The sequence below is a fragment of the Sorex fumeus genome, unplaced genomic scaffold (genome assembly GCF_029834395.1).
Source record: "Sorex fumeus unplaced genomic scaffold, SorFum_2.1 ptg000020l, whole genome shotgun sequence".
In the NCBI taxonomy this organism is placed as follows: domain Eukaryota; kingdom Metazoa; phylum Chordata; class Mammalia; order Eulipotyphla; family Soricidae; genus Sorex; species Sorex fumeus.
Window position 1 is genome coordinate 17,134,380 of NW_026606077.1, and position 8,960 is coordinate 17,143,339.

Consider the following 8,960-nt stretch of genomic DNA (forward strand, 5'->3'; position numbering starts at 1 on the left):
TCAATGTCGATGATCTAAAAGCACAAATTAAGAGACAAAAAAAAAGAGACAGAGTGGCAAAATGGATTTAAAAACTGAATCGAACATTCTGCTGAATACAAGAAATATATTTGAACAGTCAGAGCAAACACAGATGCAAAGTCAAAGTCTGCAAAACAACTCTTCAAGAAAACAATTCCTTCAAAAAACCCAGGTGTCAATACTAGTATCCAATGACATAGATTTCAGGCTAAAAAGGATTAGAAGGGACAGTGAAGACAATTTCTTAATAATCAAGTAATATATATATATATATATATATATATATATATATATATATATCAGGAAGAAATTATACTCCTAAATATATATGCACCCAATTAGGGGCTAGCAAAATACTTAAAACAACTGCTAATAGACTTCAAGGAGGACATTAGTAGCAACACAATAGCAGTTGGAGACTTTTAACACCACCTTGCCACCTCTTGATATATTAATGAGACTAAAATTCAGCAAGGAAATACTGGCTCTGAAGAAGGAAATGGAAGAGAGAGGGCTAGTAGGTATATACAGTGTTTTTCATTCCCCAAAAGCCAAATACATGTTCTTTCACAATGCATATGGAGCACTTTCCAAAATAGACCACGTGCTGGGCCACAAAAAATACTTCAGTGAAATCAAGCACATAGACATTGTATTAACTAATTTTTCAGATCAGATATACTCAAAATAGATGTTAACCAAACACAGAAACAGAAAATAAAATCAAATACCTGGAAATTTAACAACTCATTGCTGAACAACCAGTGGGTAGGGAGAAAGTCAGAGAGGAAATCAAAAGATTCCTGGAAACAAATGAAAATGAGTTCATGAGCTACCAGAACTTGTGGGACACAGCTAAACCAGTGTTAAGAAGAAAGTTTATAGCTCTGTAAGTGTTCATCAGAAAGGAAGGAAGGATCCACGTAAATAATGAGATTTCAAGGCTTAAACTCTTAGAAAATTACTGCAAAAAATGAGCCCAAACCAATAAAATAAAGATCAGAAATTGACAAGAGCAGAAACAGACTCACACAGAAAGAGAGAAACCTAATAAACTGAATCAGAAATGAAAATGGTAACATCACAACAGAAACCACAGAAATTTTTAAAAAATCCTTAGAGATTATCTGAGAGTCTGTCACGAAACAAGAGAACCGAGAAGAAATGGATAAATTCCTAACTTTCCAGGGCTGAACCAAGAAGACTTGGAATACCTAATTAAGTATACATATCATTATCAAGGATATTGAAATAGTAATCAAAAATCTTCCCACAAACAAAAGCTCAGGTTCAGATGGATTTACTAGTCAATTTTTTCAAATTTTTAAAGTGGACCTGGGCTGCAGTGATAGTACAGTGGGTTGGGTGTCTTGCACATGTCCAACCCAGGTTCAATTTTCAGCATCCCATATGGTCCCCCGAGAGCAATAAATAAATAAATAAATAAATAAATAAATAAATAAGACATATTGCCAGTCTTTTCAAGCATCCCCCAAAAACTGAAGAAACAGAAACACTCCCAAACAGTTTCTATCAGGCACATATTACCCTAATACTAAAAGCAGACAGAGACAAAACAAAACAAGAAAATTACAGGTCGATATCCCTGATGAACAAAAATATAAATATCCTCAAAAAAATTCCTAACAAATAGAATAAAACTCATCAAAAAGTCACCATGACCAAGTGGAATTCATCCTGGGGATGCAAGGATTGTTTAACATTAACAAGTCAATCAACACAATTTATCATATCAGTCACTTGTATCACTTGTCATTCCTTGATCATTGATTTGCTCAAGGGGATGCCAGTAACACTTCTATACATTCTGGTCACATCCTAGTGTAGCCAAATGGCATCTACTCACTCCAGGAACGCGAAGAGCATCAAATCATTCATTCAGGGTCTTGAAAAAGAAGTCCGACCATCTTGTAGGTGGGCAGACAGGCATTCTTTTGACGTCCTGTGGAATCCAGTCAGTAATGGCTCTAGTCCAGTGGTCATCTCTAAATCGCATTACCTGTCCAGCCCATCTGATTTTCAACACCGTGGCAAATGAGGCAGCATCCCTGGTCCTCCATCGTCAATGGAGGTTGGAACTCCGAATTCCTTCTCTCACTTGGGTGAAGCGTAACTTCAAGCAGAGCTCTTTCAATTCCTCTTTGTGAGACCCGAATAGTATTCTTATCCTATTTTCCTAGGGCCCAGGTCTCTTAGGCATATGTTAGTGCAGGAAGAACAGTGGAGTCAAAAAGATGTTCCCAGAGCCAGATGTTTTTTTGTCCTATTAACAACTTCTTTGATGCTCTTGAAGGCGTTCCACACCACTCTCTTCCACCTGCGCAGTTCTGGCACCACGTCGTTTCTCAGGTTGTCATTTGTCATATCAATAAAAGAAAAGATAAAAATCATATGATCATATCAATAGATATAGAGAAAACGTTTCAAAAGATCCAGCAGGCTTTCATGATGAAAACTCTGAACAAAATGGGAGTCAATGGAACTTTCCAAGGTATAGTCAAAACCATCTACCACAAGCGCACAGCAAACATTATTCTCAATGGAAAAAAGTAAAATAATTTCTTATAAAATTAGGGACAGTACAAGTTTTCCCAATTGTATGCAATTGATTACTTGAAGTACTTGTCATAGCAGTCAGGGAAGAAAAAATATTCATGGCATCCGGATAGGAAAGAAAGAAGCTGAACTCGTTTTTTGTAGATGACATGATACTATATTAGATAATCCTGAAACCTCTACCAAAAAGGTCCTTCCTAGAAACAATAGATTTGTATTTGAAGTGACAGTTTACAAAACCAATACCCAAAAGTCCATGGCTTTTCTATATGCAAATAATGAAAGAGAAGAAAGATATATTGTTTCAAAAACAATACTGTTTACAAGTGTGCCTCAGAAAATCAAGTTCCTTGGAATAAGCTTAACTAAGGAGGTAAAGGACATATATTTTAAAGAAATCTATGAAATGCTACCTGGAGAGTACATAAGAAATGAGACACATCCCCTGTTTATGGATTGAGAAAATTAACATTGGCAAAATGTCAGTACTTCCTAAAGCATTATACAGACTCAGTGTGGTCCCTCCAAGGATATTCATGACATTTTTCAAATAAATTGACCAAACATTCCTGAAATTCATATGGAAAACTAAACCCCATAGAATAGCTAAAAGCAATCCTTGGGTAAAAAAGATGAGAGGCATCTCCTTTCCCAACCTGAAGCTGTACTACAAAGCAGTAGTAATTAAAACAACATGATGTTGGAATAAAGACAGATCCGATGAGCAATGGAGTAGAATTGACTATCCTGACACACACCCTCAAATGTACATGATCATTTTATCTTTTATAAGGGAGCAAGAAATGTAAAGTGGAGCAAGGAAAGACTCTAACAAGTGTCCTAGGAAAACTAGACAGCTACACACATATAGAAAAAATAAAATAAAATAAGCCCTCTATTTAAGCCATGCACAAAAGTCAGATCAAAATGGATTATAGACCTTAACATCAGAGTCAAATTCATAAGGTACATGGAACAAAATGTAGGCAAAATTCTCCACAATATTGAAGCTAAAGGCATCTTCAAAGAGGAAATGCCACTGATCAAGCAAGTGGAAGCAAAGACAAAAAATGGGACTGCACTAAACTAAGAAACTTCTAAACCTCTAAAGAAACAGTGACCAAGTTACAGAGAAAGCCCAAGGACTAGGAAAAACTCTTCACACAATACCCATCTGATAAGGGGTTAATATCAAAGATATAAAAGGCCCTTGTAGAATTTCACAAGAAAAAAATCCAACCCTATTAAAAATGGGGAAAGGAAATGAAACAGAAACTTCCTCAAAGAAGAAATTCTAATTGCCAAAAGACACATGAAAAAATGCTCTATGTTACTGATTATCAGAGAGATGAAAATCAAAACAACAATGAGATACCATCTCACATGACAGAGACTGGCACACATATAAAAGAACAATAACAACCAGTGCTGGTGTGAATGTGGGGAAAAATGAACTCTCCTTCACTGTTGGTAGGAATGAAGAAATTATGGTACATCTAGACATAGATACTATGCAACTGTTAGGAAAAATGAAGTCATGAAATTTATAAAATTAGTCAGAAGGAGAGGGGCGTTTGCCTTGCAGGCCGCCGATCTGGCCCACCCAGGTTCAATTCCTCCACCCCTCTCGGAGAGCCTGGCAAGCTACCAAGAGTATTTCACCCTCACAGCAAAGCCTGGCAAGCTACCCGTGACATATTCGATATGCCAAACACAGTAACAAGTGTCACAATGGAGACGTTACTGGGCCCACTCGAGCAAATCGAAGAACAATGGGAGGACAGTGACAGGACAAAGACAGTGACAGTATTATCATTTATTTTGCTTTGAGACTTGAACACATCTATTTGGAAGCTCTTAAGAGCATCTGTTAATGAGTTGGAAAATGTGAATGGTAGAGGGAAAAGGTAAAGAAACAATGATGAGAAAAAGTAAGAATCAGAGAGAACACTTAATACTTTAGAAATTATAGTAAAAATATCCAACTACTATTACTACTAGTTGTCAGTACACAGAAGTGCATTTCTAAGCAACCATGTTATGCCTGATTCTTTTATTTTTCAGCCTTTGTAGTTTTATTTAGGTTCAAAATCTCTACTGGCCTCCAGGTGCTTCCCACAGGATCTGTGCTTGACACCAGTGGTACAGCAAGTGGACCAATCATCCCGCTGGTCTGTATTGTGAATAGGTCACAGTCACAGTCACGGTCCTCCCGTTGTTCATCAATTTACTCTAGCAGGCCCAGTAACAAACATCTCCATCATGAGACTTGTTGTTACTGTGTTTGGCATATCGAATACGTCACGAGTAGCTTGCCAGGCTCTGCCGTGCAGGTGAGATACTCTCGTAGCTTGCCGGGCTCTCCAACAGGGGAGGAGGAATCGAACTCGCGTTGGCCATGTTGACCGCTTGTAAGGCAAACGCCCTACCACTGTGCTATCACTCCAACCCATTGTGAATGGGGGGGATATGAAAAAAAAAAACTCTCTTGTCTAATGAGGTATATACATTGAGCTCTAGGTATTTTCTGGGAAGATTTCTTACATTAACATGTGAGTAACCTTTTAAAATTTCAGCCCATCTATAAGACACTAGTAGAAATTTTTGGAAATTCCTATAATTTTGGGGATACTCTTCCTTAATTTATAACACAGAGGAGTTTGCTTATGATGATGATTTCCCTTTTCTCTAATTTTAAAGTTTCTTTGGGAAATTTTTTTTTTAACTGAGAAGGAAAGGGTCAAAAAGATTAATGCTAAGAATTAAAAACAGGACTACCTCAAGGACAAAACTGAATGCTGATAGAAGTCTATTAAAATAACATATTTCTTAATAATCATTTTGCAGGTGTGGGGGAAATTATTTTGCATGTTTATGAAAATTTAGATTCCAAAATATCTGACTTTCAAGAAAAAAAGTGTTCTCTGAAGATAGCTTTTACATAAAAATCAGGTAACCTATAGTTTAAAGAGAAGTATATTTAAAAATTCTATACTTTTCATCTTTACAAGAGAGGTTAACTAAGTTAAATTCATTATCTTGGGAGTACAACATTTAGTTTTGAGGCCCAGTTTCATAAACTGTTACTAGAAAAAAAATTGCAAAATATGTACTTTCATGCTTCAGTTTCCTCATTTGAACAACAAAATAATTTTATCTGTCTTGTATTCGTTGCACTGTTGTTTTGAGAATAAGGTATAATAACATAATTGGAATCCTTTGTAATTTTTTAAAATTCAATATAAGTCCTTGCACAGGGATCATGCTAATCTTCTCTGTATCATTCTAATTTTAGTATATGTGCAGTCTCGATAGCACAGCCGGTAAGGTGTTTTCCTTGCACATGGCTGACACGGCTGACCCGAGTTCAATTCCTTCGCCCTCTTGGAGAGCCTGGCAAGCTACCGAGAGTATTTCACCCACACGGCAAAGCCTGACAAGCTACCCGTGACTACCTGTGACGTATTTGATATGCCAAACACAGTAACAATTCTCACAATGTTACTGGGCCCACTTGAGCAAATTGATGAAAAATGGGAGGACAGTGAGAGTGACAATATAAATCAATAATCAATTTGCTTCAGATTAAGCAAATTTTTGCAGATACCTACAGCAAGTTTTAGCTTGTAGACCTGGAATTTAATTCTTCTATTTCTGGTTATGGATTCCTGCCAAATATTTGTTTGATATCAGAAATAGAATATTATGCTTTAAAACAAGGCTAGGTTAGTTAGGAACTGAGTTATTAGAATCAGTCATGTATCACATAACTACTGAAGTCTTGTAATTGTACCAGAATACAAAGGTATCTTAGAAGTGAGCTAGACTAGTGGTGAAAGTATTTTAGCTAGGTACACGTTTGTACAAATGAAGTTACTAAAAGCCCCAGTGTTTAAGCAGTGCGAGAGAGACTTCTGAGGCCACAGGTCTGGAGAAGGCCTTCTTGGTTTTCTTTGTGGAAGCCACACTGAGAATCTCCTTCAATACTATGAACATTCTTGTTCAAGCTATATCTTACCCACATGCCTAACTTCAATACTGAGTAAGGGGTGCATTTTTATGTAGAAGCAATTGTGGATTCTGGGGTTTGCCTTACCTGTTCCACCAGGTTTCAGGTCCCTGAGGAGAGAGTTTCCTGCAGCCATTAGACACCGTTCCTTTAGTTTTCCACCAATCCAGATTCATTTCCCTGGTACCTTTGTTCTGCCACCATTGACTTACTGTTTACTCTCCCTCCTAGAATAGGCAGCAAATTCTGATATTCAGTGGTACTCAGTTGTTTGTAATGAATTTCTTGGTGGGACTTAAAATGCCCCCGACTGTGTGCATCTACTGTTGCAATCCTTTTATGGGGGGCAACTCATACCCATTCTCCATTTTAAAAGTTTATGTGGAAACTTTTCAAGTTTCCTTAATTTTTTCTCCAACTTCCTCATCAATATAGCACTGTAGTACTATCCTCTTGTTGTTCACTGATGCTCGAGCAGGCACCAGTAATTCCTCTATTGTGAATTTTTTTGCTATCATTTTTGGCATGTTGAATATGCCACAGGGAGCTTACCAGGCTCTGCCATATGGGCGGGATATTCTCGGTAGCTTGCTGGGCTCTCCGAGCGGGGGAATCAAAGCCAGGTAAGCCGCATGCAAGGTAAACACCCTACTTGCTGTGTTATCGCTCCAGCCCTCATCAATATAGCTACTTCTATATAATTAACAGCTGTGGTACAAATTTGAATCCATAATTCCAGATTTTCTCTCCTCGGTTGATGTTCAGTATGAACATGGGTACCACAAACTTGCATCTCAGATCTTGTCCACTTAGGTAACTTGGTTAAGAGTCATCTCCTAAAGTAAAATTAGGTCAGCAAGAACATATATTGGGTTCTATTTATCTCTAAATGTTAAAAGCCTTGTATTTTATTTATTTATTTTTCTTTTTTTTAATGTAGGAGTACTCCTATTTATTCAGCCACTGATTAGCTGATTGAATTGTGCATGAACTCCACCTTACTTATTATTTCATTATTTATAATTTTATTTATTGAATCACCTTGAGAACAGTTACAGAGCTTTCGGGTCTAAGTCTCGATCATACAATGAAACACCCGTACCTTCACCAGTGCCCAATCTCCACCACCAAAAACCCCATTATGCCCCCTCCCACACCCTCCCCCTACCTGTGGGGCAGATGATTTCCACATTACTCTCTCTCTACTTGATCACATTCAATATTTCGACACCAGATCCACCAATATTATTTGAGATTTTACCCCAACACTCAGATCTGCTGAAAAGGCAACAGTAGACAATTTGTGTTCTATTGCTGGTTATGAATAACATATGATGTCGTGTGGCTGCAGTAGGGCCATGTGATTTTGAAATTCCGAAATTTGAACACTTAAATCTGGAGGGTCAGGGGAATGAGATACATTTTTTTACTGGATTTGGCATATTGAATATACCATGGATAGCTTGCCAGGCTCTGCCATGTGGGTGGGATATTCAAGGTAACCTGACAAATAAATAAACATAAATAAATGCTAACCTGAAAAATAAATAAGGTAAGGTAAGGTAAAGGCCCTCCCATTGATCATCAATTTGCTCGAGTGGGCCCAGTAATGTCTCCATTGGAGACTTTGTTGTTACTGTGTCTGGCATATCGAATACATCACGGGGAGCTTGCCAGGCTCTGCCGTGTGGGCGAGATACTCTCGGTAGCTTGCTGGGCTCTCCAAGAGGGGCGGAGGAATCGAACTTGAATCGGCCATGGTGGCTGCGTGCAAGGCAAACGCCCTACCGCTGTGATATCGCTCCAGCTGGCAAGGCAAACGCCCTACCGCTGTGCTATCGCTCCAGCCGCCAGGGGGAACAGGCCAAGGCACTAAACCTATTCCCACCTGGGTTGGTCCCTGCAGTAGGTTACCAGTGCTGGACACATTTCTGCCAAAAGTCGCTGGGTTTCGAGATTTGTTTCTGAGTCTCTGGGACCATGGCCATTAAGCAGTTCAATCAGGAACCAGAGAGGCCATGCCTCCAATTATATAGCTGAGCCGGAGGTGGTTTGTGGGTGTATTTCCCACATACCTAACTTTTGGCCATTTACTTTCTTGGCTAACTTTCCCCAACTTTTTTGGGTCTGGCCAAAGGCACAACAGCAATTTTTGGGTATCTGAAAGTCTGAAGGCGCCATCAGGCTGCTGATGCACTCACCTCACAGGTACAGATTGACCTGCTGGGGGCACCATACCCCCGTAAAGCCTTGTATTTTAATTAAAGGACAATGCTATAAAATTTCTTATCTACCTATTTTGCTTTCTTTATCCTGACTTTCCTTTACCTCTTTTATTCTTCATTTCTATTTT

At 38.4% G+C, this 8,960-nt stretch overlaps 1 non-coding gene across 1 annotated transcript; it reads right to left on the bottom strand.

The window, feature by feature from the left end:
• Window positions 1–5,810: 5,810 nt before the first annotated feature.
• Window positions 5,811–5,916, bottom strand: LOC130022762 (U6 spliceosomal RNA). Its single transcript, XR_008792299.1, has one exon. It is a non-coding gene; the product is annotated as a U6 spliceosomal RNA (small nuclear RNA).
• Between the last annotated feature and the right edge of the window lie 3,044 nt (window positions 5,917–8,960).